Source organism: Pongo pygmaeus, chromosome 3, assembly GCF_028885625.2.
Source record: "Pongo pygmaeus isolate AG05252 chromosome 3, NHGRI_mPonPyg2-v2.0_pri, whole genome shotgun sequence".
Taxonomy (NCBI): domain Eukaryota; kingdom Metazoa; phylum Chordata; class Mammalia; order Primates; family Hominidae; genus Pongo; species Pongo pygmaeus.
The window spans coordinates 2,503,812-2,523,255 of record NC_072376.2 but is presented as its reverse complement, the minus strand read 5'-3'; the positions used below and the strand labels follow the sequence as shown (position 1 = coordinate 2,523,255).

General features: G+C 47.7%; 1 protein-coding gene across 1 annotated transcript in view; it reads right to left on the bottom strand.

Moving 5' to 3' along the window:
- RNF4 (ring finger protein 4) overlaps window positions 1-19,401 on the bottom strand; it is a 43,867-nt gene extending 24,466 nt beyond the window's left edge. Inside the window, exon 1 of the mRNA XM_054486582.2 lies at window positions 19,163-19,401. The gene's annotated coding sequence lies outside the window, so the exon portion shown is untranslated. The remainder of the gene's footprint in view (window positions 1-19,162) is intronic.
- Between the last annotated feature and the right edge of the window lie 43 nt (window positions 19,402-19,444).

The following is a 19,444-nucleotide window of genomic DNA, read 5'->3' as shown; positions in this document are numbered from 1 at the left end:
GATGCAGAGGCTGCGAGGCCCTTGGATTTCACTGAGAAGTGAGGCTGACCATGGTAAACTCAGTGTCAGCAATGCATGGTTAATGGAGCCACAAGCCCTGAGCACAGGGCAAGGCTGAGGATTAAGACAGAGCCAAAGCAAGGACAAAATCCTTGTGGTCACCCACTGCTGGGTGCTAGTGGCTTAGATTAGGCGAGTGCTTCTCAAGCATGAGCCTGTATCAGGCTCCCCCACAGAGGGCTTGTTAAGCACAGGCTGCTAGGCCCTCCAATTTACATGTCTAACAAGTTCCCAGGTGCTGCTGTTCCAGAGACCACACCATGGAATGTACTGAAGTAGCATAATGAGATGGAGTTGCAAAACAGACACAGGTGAGAGGGATCCAGGTGGCGGAAACGACAGGAACACTCCCACATCCACCGTTCTGTGCATCCCCAGTGCTGCCGCCATGTCATCCTCCTGTGCACCATTACCATGCCTGCTCATGCTGGGTCTCCTGTCCCTGGGTGCCCATCTACCCTACTGCCAGGCCATCTTTCCAAAACATTTGCCGCAGCAACTTTCCCTGGCTCCTTATCAAGGCCTAACTCCTAAGCATGGTGTGTGAAGCCAGGCTGGCATTGCAATTAGGGCACATCTCTTGAGCCAGGCAACTGAGATTGGAATCCAGGCATCGGCTGGGTGTGGTGGCTCACACCTGTAATCCCAGCACTCTGGGAGGCCGAGGCGGGTGGATTACCTGAGGTCAGGAGTTCGAGACTAGCCTGGCCAACATGGTGAAACCCCGTCTCTACTAGAAAATACAAAAAATTAGCCGAGAGTGGTGGTGGATGCCTGTAATTCCAGGTACTTGGGAGGCTGAGGCAGGAGAATCTCTTGAACCTGGGAGGTGGAAGAGCCGAGATCATGCCATTACACTCCACCCTGGACAACGAGAGCAAAACTCTGTCTCAAAAAAAAAAAAAAGAAAGAAAAAGAAAATAAAATCTAGGCACCTGCAAACCCCAACCTGTGACCTTGGGGCATGGCATTGAACTTCTCTGTGCCCCATTTCCTTATCTATAGAACAGAACTGCACATACCTCAATGGTGTGTGAGGATTCCAGAAGTTATTACAAGAGAGTGTTTGGAACAGTGCAGGCACACTGTAAAGGCTCTGTGTCTGTGGGCTGACACATACCGATCACCACACTCAGCCCCACAGCACCAGGCTGGCAGTCTCTCCAAATAAACCTTCCCAGTGCCCAGCTCCAACCTTCTGCTCAAGCCCTAAAATGCTGTGTGATATAACATCCCACCCGGTTTTTTTTTTTTTTTTTTTTTTTGAGACAGATTCTCGCTCTGTTGCTCAGGCTGGAGTGCAGTGAGCTCACTGCAACTTCCACCTCCCAGGCAGCTGGGACTACAGGCATGTGCCACCACATCCAGCTAATTTTTCTACTTTTAGTAGAGATGGGGTTTCACCAGTTTGGCCAGGCTGGTCTCGAACTTCTGACCTCAGGTGATCCACCTGCCTCGGCTTCCCAGAGTGCTGGGATTACAGGCATGAACCACCGCGTCTGGCCTCCCACCCAGCTTTAAGAAAGGCTGCATACCTCCCCCCCTCATTCACAGTACAGCCCCTGCCCTGGGAATACAGCAATGAGTAAACACAGCCTCTGTGCAGAATCTAGTGCGGGGAGAAGGGTGAGGAGGGTGCTGGCAGGCAGCTATAACTAAGTTAGGAACTAAGTGTGCAAGAAGTACAGGAGGAGAAAGGGAGGCCAGAGTAGATTTTTCAGGAGACACCCAAAGGGACCGCCCGTCCCAGCTGAGCTAAGCATTTTCTTCAGCATTTGGTGGTCTGGTTCTGAGAAAATGGCATACTGTATCTCACTCCCTGAGCGCCTCATTCTCTAGCTTGACCTCAATGGTTTAGAGGGGAAATCCCCTTCACTGTGTCACTCTAATAAAGGGTGACCTGCATCTCCTTAGGCTGGCCCATACTATGGGACTACGGGTGCTCTCAACAGAATGCACAAATGGACCAGGCACAGTGGCTCATGCCCTGTAACCCCAGCACTGGGAGGTTGAAGAGGGAGGATCTCAAGAGATTCCTGAGCCCAGGAATTGGAAACCAGCTTGGTTAACATGGCGAGATCCTGTCTCTATAAAAAAATTAAAATAATGAGGCTGGGCAGTGGCTCATGCCTGTAATCCCAGCACTCTGGGAGGCTGAGGAGGGCAGATCACTTGAGATCAGGAGTTCAAGACCAGCTTGGCCAACATGGCAAAACCCCGTCTCTACTAAAAATATAAAAATTAGCCGGGTGTGGTGGTGCGTGCCTGTAATCCCAGCTACGTAGGAGGCTAAGGCACAAGAATCACTTGAACCTGGGAGGTGGAGTTTGCAATGAGCCAAGATGGTACCACTGCACTCCAGCCTGGGTGACAGAGAGAGAGACTCTGTCTCAAAAATAAAAATAGAAACACATTAAAAAAATAGCCAGATGTGGTGGTGCACACTTGTAGTCCCAGCTACTCCAGGGGCTGAGACAGGAGGATCACTTGAGCCCAGGAGGTGAAGATGGCAGTGAGCCACGACTGCACCATTGCACTCCAGCCCAGAAGCACAAATGCTTCTCAAAGCAACACCTCACCTGGTAAGCGTTCAACTTTAAACAGACATTCAGGGAAGAGGCTCTGGCTAGGACAAAGACTGTCCAGTTGGTTTGAACAGAGGTGGGAGGTGCCTCGACATCACCTTAGGACTCACAAGATCATTCACACCACACGACAGTCCCAGATCCCACATGTCCTGGGTTCTAATATCGACGAATGTTTCTGATCTCAAGAAATATCTTACATTTGGGTGCACATCTATGATACAGGGGCTTGTTTTCCCCACCACATCAATAGTGTGTCTTAGAATTTAGAAAAGAGAAGCTACTGACAAAGGAAGACGGAGAAATCAGCCTGCAGAGCAAAGGGAAACACCTGATGTCCACACCCAGGCTGTTCCTAAGCCTCTCTCCTCCCATTTCATTGATATTGAGGCTTCCAAATATGGCTGCTGAAGATGTGCCTTGTGGCTGTCCTGGCCTGCACACCCCTCACCACTCTGAAACCAGCCTCCTGCATCCCTACAGGCCCAGCTAGACCATTACTACTTCCCTGGGAAGCTTTCCGGAGCTTCCTCATTCTCCATGCCCTGGCCCATATAGCAATTCATCCCAAATCTGGTTGTTTTTCTCTCTCTTTTGGGTTTAGTAAGGGTCAGGAGTCAGAGTTCGAAGGAATTTGGAAGGCTGGCCTTAGGGATAATCCACCAAGAGGCTGGATTTCACTAAGGCAGTGAGGTGAGACAGGAGCATTACCTGCAGAGCATCCCCAGCGTGGTGGGGATGTAGAAATGTAGAGTGAATGGAGACCTTAGGGGTCACGGGAAAGTAGCCCTCACCAACTACAAAGGGTTCTGGATCACGCAGGTGAGAGTCCAATGGAATAAGAAAACTAACAACAGCTGAGAGGTGCCTTCTATGCATCTGCACAAGGCACTGGGCTTCCTAAATATTAATATCACCACATGTGCTCCTCACATCACCCAGGAAGGAAATAAGCACTGTTATGGTCCCCATTTTACACATGAAGCACCTAAGGATTAAAGTTAAGTAACTTGCCCAAAGTCGTCCACACCTAGTAAACAGAGCCTAGACTTAAACCAGGGCAGTCTGACACCAAAACCCACACCCTCAAATAGGTATGTTAGTGCCAGAATCAAATACATCAATTCTAGAAACTAGTGGGAATACTGACGGTGATTTTTCAGATTTCTCAAATTTAGTGTGTTCCAAAAGGAACCCTTGCCTCCTCCTTCAGCCAACATATACTCCACTTCAGGAAAGGCCCCACCATCCTCCAGTCTCTTGTCCAGTATGCTCTCACTTACCTAAGTGCTACGAGGACAGGGCTCTATTTACTTTGTACCTAGCTAAGACCTTAAACAAAGCAGATGCTCATATTTATTGAAGGAATAAATGAGGGTAAGAGTGGGGTGTTGATGGCGCCCCTGCCACTAAAAAAAAGAGGAGCTGGGGTAGAGAAGTGGTCATTCCTAACTGGAGATGGTCAGGAGAGCCAGATGCTAAGTATTCCTAAAGCTTCCAAGGTGAAAGGAGAAACAACTCATGCCAAGGTATCTAGCTTCTTACTCTGCAAGAATGATGCCATAAAACCCAACAAGGGAAGGGAGAACAGAAACAGGTGCTGAGTGTAGTTTTAGAAAAGCGGGGTGTGAGATACCCAGGGAGAAAGGGCCCAAGGTAGCTGGAAACTCAAGAGTGAGAACTGGGATGGACGTAGAGATTTCAGAATGTGTGAAAACTTGGGGAGGCAAGTAGATAGAATCTGTAAAAGAGAATTTAAAAGAAACAAAGCTAGGAGAACCTGGAGCCGTCACTTAGACACAACCTCCTTCTTCAAGGAGGAAGAAGCAGTCAACAGCTGCAATGCACAGGCTGGGGAACTAAAAGGCGGCCAGTGAGCTCAGACACGGAAGTGGGACACTGGTGACCTAAGCAAGTGGAAGCAGCAGCAAAGGAGTCACAGTCCCAGCCTAACCGCACTGAGGATCAAGCTGGGCTGTCTAGAGGAAGTGGCACTGAATGGGGCCTAAAGTGACAGGAGGAGTTAGTCAAGAAACAATGTATGTGGGTGGGGTGGGTGGAAGGGAAGAGGGATGTCCCACACAAGCACTGTGTGGAGGTGGGGAGAGAACTGAGGACAACAAAGGTGCCAAGGGTTCGTAACAAGCCTCACCGACTACACCCTCAGGACAGGGCCATCGAGGGTTTTGGGATAGAGATGACATGTTGAGATCTGCATTTAGAGACCATGTCACCTGTGTCCGGTGAGAACAGATGGGAGACTGAACAAGTCAGACCATAGACCAAGGAGGAGATTCAGGGTAGCCCAGGTGAGAAGAAAGCCATGAGGCTCAGGGGTAGTGGCAGAGTATAGGACAGAGAAGTGACTGACGGGATGGAAGCTGAGAGGGCTTCGGGGCTTTCTTCGTTCTTATAGATTTATTATTTAAGGTCTACGTAATTATTCTGTTATTCTTAGAGGTCCCCTCCCAATAAAGCTATTATAAGCACTTCAGATATTGACCCCCCCCACTCTAGCAGGAGTGTGACATATAATTATGTGTATTTACGGTATATATGTATACGATGTGCAGATGCTCCTTGACTTACAATGGGGCTAACTCCCAATAAATCATAAGTTGACAAACCCTAAATAAAACACTGTAAGTCAGGGACTGTCTGTGTATGCATATGTGCATGTGTCTCTATCATATATAAAGGAGTCTGCTAATAGATAGAGACAGACAGGCGGGCAGGAAACAGGAAGAGTGTTAGACTGGAACCAAATTCTATGACCCTATCGCATACCACTATATTCCTATGAGCAAAGAGTCAGCAGAAAAGGGGCAGTGGGGAGCACACCAGAACCAGAATGAAATCGTAACTCTGCAGCCAGTCCACAGGGAGATGCTCTAATGAGAAGCTCTTCTGTTTAGCCCAGCCCTACACCAGGTACACAGAACCCTCAAATCCCACCTGGGAGGCAGAGTCTGATACAATTATCCACTGAAAATAAGAGACCTGGATTTGGCATGGTGGCTCACGCCTGTAATCCCAGCACTTTGCGAGGCCGAGGCACGGGGATCACCTGAGGTCAGGAGTTCGAGACCAGCCTGACCAATATGGCAAAACCCACCCCCTACTAAAAATACAACAATTAGCTGGGTGTGGTGGTAGGCGCCTGTAATCCCAGCTACTCGGGGGGCTGAGGCAGGAGAATTGCTTGAACCCAAGAGGTGGAGGTGAGCCGAGATCGCACCATTGCACTCCAGCCTGGGTGAGAAGTGAAACTCAGTCTCAAAATAAATAAATAAATAAATAAAAATAAATAAAAACAAATATTTTTTTTTTTTGAGACAGAGTCTTGTTCTGTCACCCAGGCTGGAGTGCAGTGGTGTGATCTTGGCTGACTGCAGCCTCCACCTCCCAGGTTCAAGCAATTCTCGTGCCTCAGCCTCCCAACTAGCTGGGATTACAGGAACCCACCACCATGCCTGGCTAATTTTTGTATTTTTAGTAGAGATGGGGTTTTGCCATGTTGGCCAGGCTGGTCTCCAACTCCTGACCTCAAGTGATCTGCCCACCTTGGCTTCCCAAAGTGCTGGGATTATAGGCGTGAGCCACTGCACCTGGTCACAAACACCTCTTAAACGGAACTTTGATACCCTCAGTCATATCAATAACCACGCCTTAATACTCAAGAGAAATTATGAGCCTCTTGCTCATTATACAAATGAGGTTACGTGGTTAAGCAGTCAGCAATGATGTGGCTGGCCAATAAGCCCTACAGCCTTGGACAAATACTTGCTCTCTGTGCCTCAGTGTCCACATCTTTAATTGAGTAGAACACCTCATCTCTGTGGAACCAGTGACCGCTGAATGAAACACGCAGTATGGTTCCTAGCACCCAGAAAGCAGCTCTATCAACTAATACGCTAACTATTCACAGGTGCCTAGTCTGGGTAAGGCACTGCTCCAGGGGCTAGGAATGGAATGGGAAAACAGCAACAAAAAACCACCCATGGAGCATATATCCTAGCTGGAAAGATGATCAACAAATCAAGTAATAAATAGGTATTACATCAGAAGGGCTGGAGAGCATGTCTCTTCTTACAGGTATGAGTGCTATTAAATAAAGGCAAAACAAACCTTCACCCCAGGAGGAATTGGAACCAATGTTTCCAGCTCTCAGCAGGGGCTTTATTCATTTCCAGAAGAGACTTGGCAGGATGTAGCTAATCACAACGGCTTAGACTTAGAGGAGGACTCAGAGGAGGTTGAAGAAAGCCGGCACAGAGTCAACGACAGGCAGTTCTCACCCAGAGTTATTTATTCCTAAGGCTCAGGGGCCTTGAACATTGGCCTCCCCTGAAGGTTTGCAGGGACAAGAGGAATGAATTTGATCAAAGCAGAAAGCAGCAGACTATGCTCAGAGAGGCAATGAGGCTTGTTCAGATGCTAAGTAACCAGGTCTTCCATAAAATTATCTTATGGCCCCGATTAAGCTGCCACCAGCAATCAGGCTACAACCAAAATCCCCAGGGGCCTGAGAGGAGCAAAGGGCTTTCACATCTTTCAGCCAAGATGGCCTAAGGCTTTGGGGCCTCATACAAAAACAAGGTAATTTCTGGGGGCCAGGAAAAAGGGTAAGATGATGAAGGAAACCTAAGGATCCACTCCTCCAGAGGCCGATGGGCAGATGTACCTCAGATGCTAGAGGGCGTCAACATCCTCAACACTTCCCCAGGGCCCACAGTCAGCACAGGAGGCAGGCTTGCCAAGCTACCTGGTGTTGATGGCCACTGAGCACAGAGCCTGCTGGAGACCAGCTAGCAGCTTAGCTGCCTCTACTGTATCCAGAACCCAGGGTTGCTTGGGGTATAGGGATAGTTGTGAGACACTCACAAATCTGATTATTTGACCCATACCAGATGGGAGCAACTGAGCGGTGCCCCACGATGGGAATTCTCGAAGGGCACACCAGAGGGGGCCTAATCTCAAACAGCACTGTCTCTGGCTCCGGGCTCCTAAAGAGAGACATGTTCTTCTACTCTTAGTCAGATGCATCTGTGGGCTAAGGGACAATACAAGCTGTCACCAAAGGGCTAGCCAAACCCAACTCTCTAGGGGCTTGCATCTTGGTGGAGAAACCCAGCATCCAGAAGCCCTAATCTAGACCCTCTTCAACTCTCTTTCAACACTTTACCTAGACAGTAAACCAACAAGTCAGTGTCCCAGCCTGGGCAACATGGGGAAACCCCGTCTCCACAAAAAAAATACAAAAACTTAGCCGGGCATAGTGGTGTACGACTGTAGTCCCAGCTACTTGGGAGGCTGAGGTGGGAGGCTCGCTTGAGAACGGGAGGTTGAAGCTCCAGTGAGCCATGACCATGCCACTGTACTCCTGCCTTGGCGACAGAGTGAGACTCTGTCTTAAAAAAAAACAAAAACCCACATGCAAGTCAAAAAAATCACTGGCTCCCAGGGAAGACAAAAGCAGGCACGCACAACAAGAATGCTCCGAAGGAGATAGAAAGGCAGAAGAGAGCAGGAGGAGGAGGTCCAAGGAAGTTAAAAGCGCCACAAGGTAATGCAAAGAATCACTAGGCTCCAAAATATCCAAGAATATTGCAAGTGCCCCCAAATAATCACAAGCATTGCCTACAGAACATAGGCCAAAGTCTTTACATCACATAGCCACCCTCCCCTCCCAACTCGTCCTCACTTTTCTGGGTTCATTTGCAGTTATGGACATATGTGTTCCTTAAAAAAAATAAAAAAGCATCTTGCTATGCAAAAACCATTTGTGAGGAAAAATGGAATTAGGGGCACAACACTAAAAAATTTTGTCAGTGACACACATACACAAAACAATCTAGTGAAAATGGTAGTAAAGTTCTACACGTGTTAAATGGTTAAGAAATACAAGTAACGTGATACTTTACCTTGAAAAAGGCCTGAAGCTTGCTCTGTGGAAGTGGGCCTCAGACGGTTTACAGCTTGTGAGTTATTGAGAAGTGGAGGCAAAGAGAGTGAATGCTGTAACATCAGATGTACACAAATGTGGCTCACATACAACAAGTCAACTGAGGTGACTGACCTATGTTGAAGGTGTGTATATTACATGGCTTGGTCAGCTGGCCTCAACTTTTTGCGTTCACCTAATGTTTCTCACAGATGACACTGTGTGCAGCTAACTCTCAAGTGGTTCTCTAATACAGCAACCTCATTGGAACAAACTCATGTTTCCAAACAAACACTTCAAGCAGAACTGTACTTTACTCCAGGTACCCTCGAAGTCAGTTCAAAGTACCTGACTTTGGACCTCAAAGAAGGTCCGAAGTTGGCCAGGTTGGTCCCACCACTCCCACCCTGCTTTAGGGAATTTCTGCTCATTCTTCAAGGCCTACCTCAAAGGTTGCTTCCATTTCTCACTCCTCCTAGTCCTGACTTAACCATTTCTTCTATACTCCCTTAAATCAAGAAACATAACTTATCAAATACTTATCACGGTGTCCCCACCCATTAGCACAGCACTTGGCACAAACATGTAAATGAGATTTTTTTTTTTCCTCACTGAAATTATCAAGGTCCAGGCTCACACCTGTAATCCCAGCACTCTGGGAGGCCGAGGTGGGCAGATTACCTGAGGTTGGGAGTTTGAGACCAACCTGGCCAACATGGTGAAACCCCATCTCTACCAAAAATACAAAAATTAGCTAGGCATGGTGGCGGGCATCTGTAATCCCCACTACTCAGGAGGCTGAGGCTGGAGAAACCCTTGAACTCGGGAGGCAGAAGTTGCAGTGAGCCAAGATTGCGCCATTGCACTCCAGCCTGGGTGACAGACTGAGACTCCGTCTCAAAAAAAAAAAAAAAAAAAAAAAAAAAGAATGAATGAATGAAATTATCAAGCTCTAGGGCCAGGCATGGTGGCTCATGCCTGTAATCCCAGGAGTTCTGGACCAGCCTGGGCAACATGGTGAAACTCCTTCTCTACAAAATATTAATACCAAAAAAAAAAAAAAAATTAGGGTATGGTGGCACGCGCCTGTAGTCCCAGTTACTCAGGAGGCTAAGATGGGAGGATCGCTTGTGCCCAGGGAGGTTGAGGCTAAAGTGAGTTATGACTGTGGGATTGCACTCCAGCCTGGGCAAGACCCTTGTCATTCTGAACACCTACCCCCAGCAAAAGTTATCAAGCTCATCACATGCTTGAAAGAGATGGCAGATACCTTGAAAAGATGGCAGAGTGTTTTTGAAAAAGAAAAAAATAATTTCAGAGATGGGGGAAATGAAGCCTTTACATTGCAAGTAAAAACAGTCACAATCAGGAAACAAAGGAAGCCTTAAAAGCAGGACTGGGGCCAGTGCAGCGGCGTGCACCTGTATTAGTCCGTTTTCACGCTGCTGATAAAGACATACTTGAGACTGGTCAATTTACAAAAGAAAGAGGTTTAATGAACTTAACAGTTCCACATGGCCAGGGAAGCCTCACAATCATGGTGGAAAGCAAGGAGGAGCAAGTCACGTCTTACGTGGATGGCGGCAGGCAAAGAGAGCTTGTGCACAGGAACTCCCCCTTATAAAACTATCAGATCTCCTGAGACTTATACACCATCACCAGAACAACATGGGAAAGACCTGCCCCCATGATTCAATTACCTCCCACCGGGTCCCTCCCACATGTGGAAATTCAAGATGAGATCTGGGTGGAGGACACAGCCAAACCATATCATTCCACCCCTGGCCCCTCCCAAATCTTATGTCCTCACATTTTAAAACCAATCATGCCTTCCCACAGTCCCAAAGTCTTAACTCATTTCAGCATTAACTCAAAAGTCCAAAGTCTTATCCAAGACAAGGCAAGTCCCTTCGACCTATGAGCCTGTAAATCAAAAGCAATTTAGTTACTTCTTAGATACAATGGGGGTGCAGGCATTGGGTAAATACAGCCATTCCAAATGGGAGAAATTGGCCAAAACAAAGGGGCTACAGGCTCCATGCAAGTCCGAAATCCAGCAGAGCAGTCCAACTCTCAAAGCTCCAAAATGATCTCCTTTGACTCCACGTCTCACATCCAGGTCAGGCTGATCCAAGAGGTGAGGTTCCATGGCCTTAGGCAGCTCCACCCCTGTGGCTTTGCAGGGTACAGCCTCCCTCCCGGCTGTTTTCACCGGGTGGTGTTGAGTGTCTGCAGCTTTTCCAGGTGCACAGGGCAAGCTGTCAGTGGATCTATCATTCTGGGGTCTGGAGGACAGTGGCTCTCTTCCCACAGCTCTACCAGGTGGTGCTCCAGTAGGGACTCTGCTTGTGGGCTCCAACCCCACATTTCCCTTCCGCACTGCCCTCGCAGAGGTTCTCCATGAGGGCTCTGCCCCTGCAGCAAACTTCTGCCTGGACATCCAGGTGTTTCCATGCATCCTCTGAAACCTAGTGGAGGTTCCAAACCCTGATTCTTGACTTCTGTGCACTCGCAGGCTCAACACCATGTGGAAGCTGCCAAGGTTTGGGGCCTGTACCCTCTGAAACCATGGCCTGAGTTCTACTCTATGTTGGCCCCTTTCAGCCACAGCTGGGGCGGCTGGAATGCAGGGCACCAGGTCCCTAGGCTGCACACAGCAGGGGAACCCTGGGCCCAGCCCAGGAAACCATATTTTCCTCCTGGGCATCTGGGCCTATGATGGGAGGGGCTGCCATGAAGACCTCTGACATGACCTGGAGACATTTTCCCCCACTGTCTTGGGGATTAACGTTTGGCTCCCTGTTATTTATGCAAATCTCTGCAGCTGGCTTTAATTTCCCCTCAGAAAATGGAATTTTATTTTCTAGCACATTGTCAGGCTGCAAATTTTCCAAACTTTTATGCTCTGCTTCCCTTATAAAACTGAATGCCTTTAACAGTACCCAAGTCATCTCTTGAATGCTTTGCTGCTTAGAAATTTATTCTGCCAGATGCCCTAAATCATCTTTCTCAAGTTCAAAGTTCCACAAATCTCTAGGGCAGGGGCAAAATGCCGCTAGTCTCTCTGCTGAAACGTAACAGGAGTGACCCTTGCTCCAGTTCCCAACAAGTTCCTCATCTCCATCTGAGACCACCTCAGCCTGGATTTCATTGTCCATATCCTTATCAACATTTTGGTCAAAGCCATTCAACAAGTATCTAGCAAGTTCCAAACTTTCCCACATTTTCCTGTCTTCTTCTGAGCCCTCCAAACTGTTCCAATCCCTGCCTGCTACCCAGTTCCAAAGCTGTTTCCACATTTTCGGGTATCTTTTCAGCAGCATTGCACTCTACTGGTACCAACTTACTGTACTAGTCTGTTTTCACGATGCTAATAAAGACATACCTGAGACTGGGCAATTTACAAAAGCAAGAGGTTTACAAAAGCCAGTTCCAAATGGCCGGGGAGGCCTCACAATCATGGCGGAAGGCAAGGAGGAGCAAGTCATGCCTTACATAGATGGCAGCAGGTAAAGAGAGCTTGTGTAGGGAAACTCCCCCTTATAAAAGCATCAGATCTCTCTTTTTTTTTTATAGATGAAGTCTACTCTGTTGTCCAAGCTGGAGTGCAGTGGCATAATCACGGCTCACTGTAACCTCCACCTCCCGGGTTCAAGCGATTCTCCTGCTTCAGCCTCCCGAGTAGCTGAAACTACAGGCATGTAACACCATGTCCAGCTAATTTTTGTATTTTTAGGAGAGACAGGGTTTCACTATGTTGGCCACACTCGTCTTGAACTCCTAACCTCGTGATCTGCCCGCCTCGGCCTCCCAAAGTGCTAGGATTACAGGCATGAGCCACCGCGCCCAGCCTAAAGCATCAGATCTCTTGAGACTTATTCACCATCATGAGAATAGCATAGGAAAGACCTGCCCCCAAGATTCAATTGCCTCCCACTGGGTCCTTCCCACAACATGTAGGAATTCAATGTGAGATTTGGGTGGGGACACAGCCAAACCATATCAGCACCTGTATTCCCATTTACTTGGGAGACTGAGGCAAGAGGATTAATTTAGCTTAGAAGTTTGAGGCTGTAGGCCAGGCACGGTGGCTCATGCTTATAATCCCAGCACTTTGGGAGGCTGAGGTGGGCAGATCACCTGAAGTCAGGAGTTCAAGACCAGGCTGGCCAACACAGTGAAACCCTGTTTCTAATACAAATACAAAAATGAGCTAGGCGTGGTGCTGCCCACCTATAATCCCAGTTACTCGGGAGGCTGAGACAGGCGAATCACTTGAACCCAGGAGGTGGAGGTTGAAGTGAGTTGAGAAAGAGCAAGATTCTGTCTTAAAAAAAAAAAAAAAAAAGTTTTAGGCTGTACTGTGCTATATAATTGCACCTGCAAATAGCCACTGCACTCCTGCCCGGGAAACATAGGAAGACAACCTTCTCTTAAATAAAAATAAAAATAAAAAATAAAAATAAAAATAAAAAAAAGAAAAGGGCTGGACGTGGTGGCTCACACCTGTAATCCCAGCACTTTGGGAGGCCGAGGTGGGTGGATCACAAGGTCAGGAGTTCGAGACAGGCTGGCCAACATGGTGAAACCCTGTCTCTACTAAAGATACAAAAAATTAGCCAGGCGTGGTGGCACATGCCTGTAATCCCAGCTACTCGGGAGGCTGAGGCAGGAGAATTGCTTGAACCTGGGAGGCAGAGGTTGCAGTGCTGAGATCGTGCCACTGTACTCCAGCCTGGGTGACAGAGCGAGACTCCGTCTCAAAAAACAAACAAAAAACAAAACAAAACAAAAAAACACAGATGATCATGATGGGAGAATAGGAGAGAACATTTCTATCTGAGGCATTTTCAACTTTTCAACTTGCAGGAGTAGGAGGCCAGAACCAACACTGGAAGACATCAACAAGGTACTTAGAAAGGAAGCAAATTTTAGTGCAGGTAACACAGAATTCTGCCATATTTAGGAGCAGAATTTAGCAGTAGTTTGGCTAAAGTAAGAGGTGAGGTGTGGCAGACAGGGAAATGCCTAGGCCCTAGGACAACTTCCCTTAGCTGCTGAGAGGAGAAAACTTAGGAACAATAACTTTGAGGAATACAATACAGTCACTGAGAATCAATAAAGTTTCTTGAGGATAATTATCAGACTCCTCTGTGGTGAAAGCAAAAATAAAGATACTATTTTGTTTTTACTATTTGAAGTTTCTAGAAACACTGGCCACGTGCCTTCCCACCACACAAAAAAAGCAAATGACACAACAAAGCCTAACAAAAGGAACAAAGGTAGGAGTCAGGGGTGAAGTTTCCAGCTCTGCTTACTAATTGTGTGACCTTGGGCAAGTGACCCTGATCTCCCTGTGCCTCAGGAAGAGTAAAATGGGGCTAACTACCACAACTATCTTATAGAGTGGTTCTGTAAGAGAGTGAAAGTAGGGAATCGCTCAACCATAGACATTAAATCATGCATCAGGAGTCTGAGACCAGCCTGGACAACAGGGCAAGACCCAGTCTACAAAACTGTGTTAAAAATTAGCCAGGTGTGGGCCAGGCAAGGTGGCTCACACCTGTAATCCCAGCACTTTGGGAGGCTGAGGCGGGTGGATCATGAGGTCAAGAGATCGAGACCATCCTGGCTAACACGGTGAAATCCTATCTCTACCTATCTCTACTAAAAATACAAAAAATTAGCTGGGCCTGGTGGTGGATGCCTGTCGTCCCAGCTATTCGGGAGGCTGAGGCAGGAGAATGGCATGAACCCGGGAGGCGGAGCTTGCAATGAGCTGAGACTGCGCCACTGCACACCAGCCTGGGTGACAGAGTGAGACTCTGCCTCAAAAAAAAAAAAAAAAAGCCAGGTGCGGTGGTGTGCACCTGTAGCCCCAGCTACTTGGGAGGCTGAGGTGAGAGGATCTCTTGAACCCAGAAGTCAGAGGCTGCAGTGAGTTACGATCGCACCAATGCACTCCAACTGGGGCAACAGGGAGATATTCTCTTAAAAAAATAAATAAAAAATACTAATGATCATTTGAGTCTTCACAAAGTTGTAATAATTTTGCTGGTGAAGGGTCTTGCCCTGATGATGGCTGCTGATGGATCAGGGCGGTGGCTGATGAAGCTTGGGGCAGCTGTGACAATTTCTTTTTTTCTTTTTTTTTTTGAGATGGAGTTTCACTCTTGTTGCCCAGGCTGGGGTACAACGGCGCAATCTTGGCTCGCCGCAACCTCTGCCTCCCTGGTTCAAGCAATTCTCCTGTCTCAGCTTCCCAAGTAGCTGGGATTACAGGCATGCCCCACCATGCCCAGCTAATTTTTTTGTATTTTTAGTCGAGACGGGGTTTCTCCATGTTGGCCAGGCTGGTCTGGAAGTCCCAACCTGAGGTGATCCGCCTGCCTCGGCCTCCTAAAGTGCTGGGATTACAGGCGTGAGCCACCGCACTGGGCCAACTGCGACAATTTCTTAAAATGAAGTTTGCTGCATCAGTTGTCTCTTCCTTTCATGAAAGATTTCTCTGTAGCGTGCAATGCTGTGTGATAGCATTTTACCCACAGTGGAACATTTTTCAAAATTGGAGTCAATCCTTTCAAACCCTGCCACTGTTTCATTAACTAAGTTTATAAAATATTCTAAATCCTTTGTTATAATTTCAACAATGTTCACTGCACCTTCAGCAGTAAATTCCACCTCAAGAAACCACTTTCTTTGCCTGTCCACAGGAAGCAACTCTCCATCTGTTCAAGTTTTATTAAAAAATTGCAGCAATTCAGTCACATCTTCAGGTTCTACTCTTTTTTTTTTTTTTTTGAGACGGAGTCTCATTCTGTCAACCAGGCTGGATGGAGTGCAATGGCGTGATTTCGGCTCGCTGCAACCTCCGCCTCCTGGGTTCAAGTGATTCTCCTGCCTCAGCCTCCTGAGTAGCTGGGATTACAGGTGCGTGCCATCAAACCTGGCTAATTTTTTTGTGTTTTTAGTAGAGATGGGGTTTCACCATGTTAGCCAGGATGGTCTCGATCTCCTGACCTTGTGATCCGCCCACTTCGCCTCCCAAAGTGCTGGGATTACACGGGTGAGCCACCACGCCTGGCGACAAATACTCTTAATGGTATCTAGAATAGTGTAACCTTTCAGGAGGTTTTTAATTTACATTGTTGAGACCCATCAGAGGAATCACAATCTATGTAGCTATAGCCTTACAAAATGCATTTCTTTCTTTTCCCCTGCTGCCCCCCCCGCTTTTTTTTTAAGGGATTGGCAGTGGAGGGGGTGATCTCACTATGCTGCCCAGGCTGGTCTCTAACTCCTGAGCTCAAGCGATCCACCTGCTTTGGCCTCCCAAAGCGCTGCGAGTACAGGCATGAGCCACCGTGCTCAGCCTCAAAATGCATTACTTAAGTAAGATTTGAGAGTTGAAATTACTCCTTGATCCATGGGCTGCAGAATAGATGTTAACATTAATCTTACTCATCTCTGTGAGACCTCTTTGGTGACTAAGCACATTCTCAATGAGCAGTAATATTTTGAAAGAAATCTTTTTTTCTGAGCTGTAGATCTCAATAGTGGGCTTAAAATATTCAGTAAAACATACTGTAAACAGATATGCTACTATACAGGCTTTCCTGTTTCACTAATCAGCACACAGTAGATTTTTGCATAATTCTTAAGGGCCCTAGGATTTTCAGAATGGTAAATGAGCACTGGTTACAACTTAAGTCACCGGCCACATTAGCACCTAACAAGAGAATCAGCCTGTCCTTTGAAGCCAGGCATTGACCTTTCTCTAGCTATGAAAGTCCTCGATAGTATTTTTTTCCCCATATAAAGCTGTTTCATTTACATTGAAAGTCGGTTGTTTAGTGTGGCCACCTTCATCAATTATTTTAGCTATATGTTCTGCATAGCTTGCTGCAGCTTCTTCATCAACACTTACTGTCTCACCTTACACTTTTACATTACAGAGGTGGCTTCTCCCCTTAAACCTCATGAACCAACCTCTGCCAGTTTCAAACTTTTCTTCTGCAACTTCCTCACCTTTCTCACTCTTCACAGAATTGAAGAGAGTTAGGGCCTTGCTCCGGATTAGGCTTTCGCTTAAAGGAATGTCACGGATGGTTTGATCTTCTATCCAGACCACTAAAACTTTCTCCCTATCAGCAATAAGGCTGTTTGGCTTATCATTCATGTGTTCATTGGAGTAGCATTTTAATTTCATTTACAACTTGGCTAACTGTCATTCAGCACAAGAGGCCTAGCTTTTGGCCTATCTCAACTTTTGATATGCCTTTCTCACTAAGGATAATCATTTCTTAACTTGACTTAAAGTAAGAGAGACTCAACTGACTGATCCTTTTGCCTGGACACTGTAGGGTCACTGAGTGGCCTAATTTCAATATTGTGTCTCAAGGAATAGAGAGGCCTGAGGAGAGAGACTGGGAACTGCCAGTCAGTGGAGCTGTTAGTACACACCCAACTTTTACTAATTAAGTTCACCGTCTTATATGAGTGCTATTCGTGGTAACCCAAAACACTGATCACAGGTCACTGTAACAGATGTAATAATGAAAAGGTTTGGGGCTGGGCACGGTGGCTCATGCCTGTAATCCCAGCACTTTGGGAGGCCGAGGCAGGCGGATCACTTGAGGTCAGGCATTCGAGACCAGCCTGGCCAATATGGTGAAACCCCGTCTCCACTAAAAATACAAAAATTAACTGGGTGTGGTAGTATATGCCTGTAATCCCAGCTACTCCGGAGGCTGAGGCAGGAGAATCACTTGAGCCCAGATGGCAGAGGTTACAGTGAGACTGATAACACGCCATTGCACTCCATCCTGGGTGACACAGTGAGATTCCATCTCAAAAAAAAAAAAAAAAAAAAAGTTTTAAATATTGTGAATTACCAAAACGTGACACAAGAGACACGAAGTGAGCACATGCTGTTGGAAAAATGGCTGGCACTTACAGACTTGCTCGATGAATACTTGCTATAAACCTTCACCTTGCAAAAAAAAAAGGCAGTATTTGCAAAGCACAGTAAAATGACGTATCTCTTATTCCCTCCATCCTCACCCAGCTACAGGAGGGCCAGCACCACGACTGTTTACTGCTTCATTCCAAGCAGAAAGGTTGGCATACAGGAGACCTCAAAAATACGCTACTTTTATCTTGAGGAGAGTGAAAAATCTTACTCATTTTATGTACAAAGCACAAATGTGCATACATTATATAAAAAGAAATAGTTTACGTATGGCATTAAGATTTCATGAAGATTATAAAAACAATGTTTACACAAGGTCCTTACAAAGGTAGTAATTTAAGAAAAGACCAATAAACGATGTATTAAAGTAAGATTTTTGGAAACTCAAATTCAGGCAATACAAAAACCAACAATATATCTTGCTACTCGAATGTCCCTATTTCACCTCAAACTCACAGGTAAAACTGAACCCAATATGTCCTTGTCCATTAAAAAGCAAATCACCAAGAAAGTAACAAAAGATTCCCTTCAATGTCTCTTTTATTGTCAGCGGTTCCCAAACTCCTGGTCAATGAATTCAAAACCCAAATCCTGCAGTTAGGGCTTAACCTCATCTGCTGCCAAATAGCTGGCTGTGTGACCTTGGGCAGACCACTTCACTTTTCTGGACCTCAGTCTCCCCAGTCAGTTGGACAGTCTAAGCCAGGCTCCAGAGCTGAGACCCTACGTCTGGCTCAAGAACTTGGTGCAGAAACAGAAAATTAAGTTTGAGAACGTCTATGGGAACCGACAAGTGAAAGACAAAAGCTGAAATCCCTACCAAAACGGCTTGCCCAAGCTCTATCCTTTTCCCTCTTTCCTCGATGGATCAAAGGCGGAAAAGCGGTGTTTACTAGCAACTGTTTCGGGTCGTGAGAATCTTCATACACCTGTCTACAGGCGCGCCAGAGCGGTGAAGGGCCCGAGCGATGCAGGGCTGGGCCGCAAGCCTCACAGTCACACGTTCCACCAACCACCAGCCGGGGCCCGGAAGCGCGCCCGGAAGTCAAGGCCCTACTAAGTTTTAGACTGCGACCTCGGCGCCCCCACGGTCAGGCCCGCACCCGTACTCAGATCCTCCCGACCTACAAAAGGCCCCGCCACGCGGCCCGGGCACCCCGGCCAACTCGCAGGCCCCACGATGGCGGGACAGCGGCACGAACACACAAAGGAGGCGTCGTCAGCGAGGAACAAAAACCCTGCCCTGGTCTTCCCCCTAACAGCACACCCTGCCCGACTCTCCAAGTGACCTCGGGGGCGTTCCTGCCCCTCCCAGAGCCTCAGTTTCCCTTCCTAGGCTATGGACTAAGCCCCATGGCCGCGGCCCGCCAGGGTGAGCCGAGACCCAGACGCAGGCCTCCTAACTTCTGTTGCCCGCGCCAAGCCGGGCTCGGTGCGCCCGCGCGGACTGCAGTGCGAGCGGCCAGAGCTGGCTCGAGATCCCGGGCTGCAAAGCCTCGGCTGGGTCAAGCCGCGCAGCGCGGCTCCCCAAGCGGCGCGGGCCGAGGCCTCTGTAGGCCGCGAAGCCACCTAAACCTCGCATCTGCAAAGGCCCTGACTTACCGCTGCTTTCCCGCAAAGCCCGGCCTAACCTGGAGCTAGTTAGGTTCGCAGGCGCCGCCTCCGCCGCACTCCAGAGAGGCTCCTTCTTCAGAAGCCCAGGAGAGCCCCTCGAGAAAGACGCCGCCGCCTCAACAGCAACCCACTTCCGCTTCGGAGGCCTCGGCTCCGCCCCCCGTCATGTCCCCATTGGCCGCCCGCCTACTCTACTTCCGCTGTCGGCCGGGTAAGGACAAATTTTTTAATCCTATTGGATAAGAAAACCATCTGTTACCACTTTAAAAC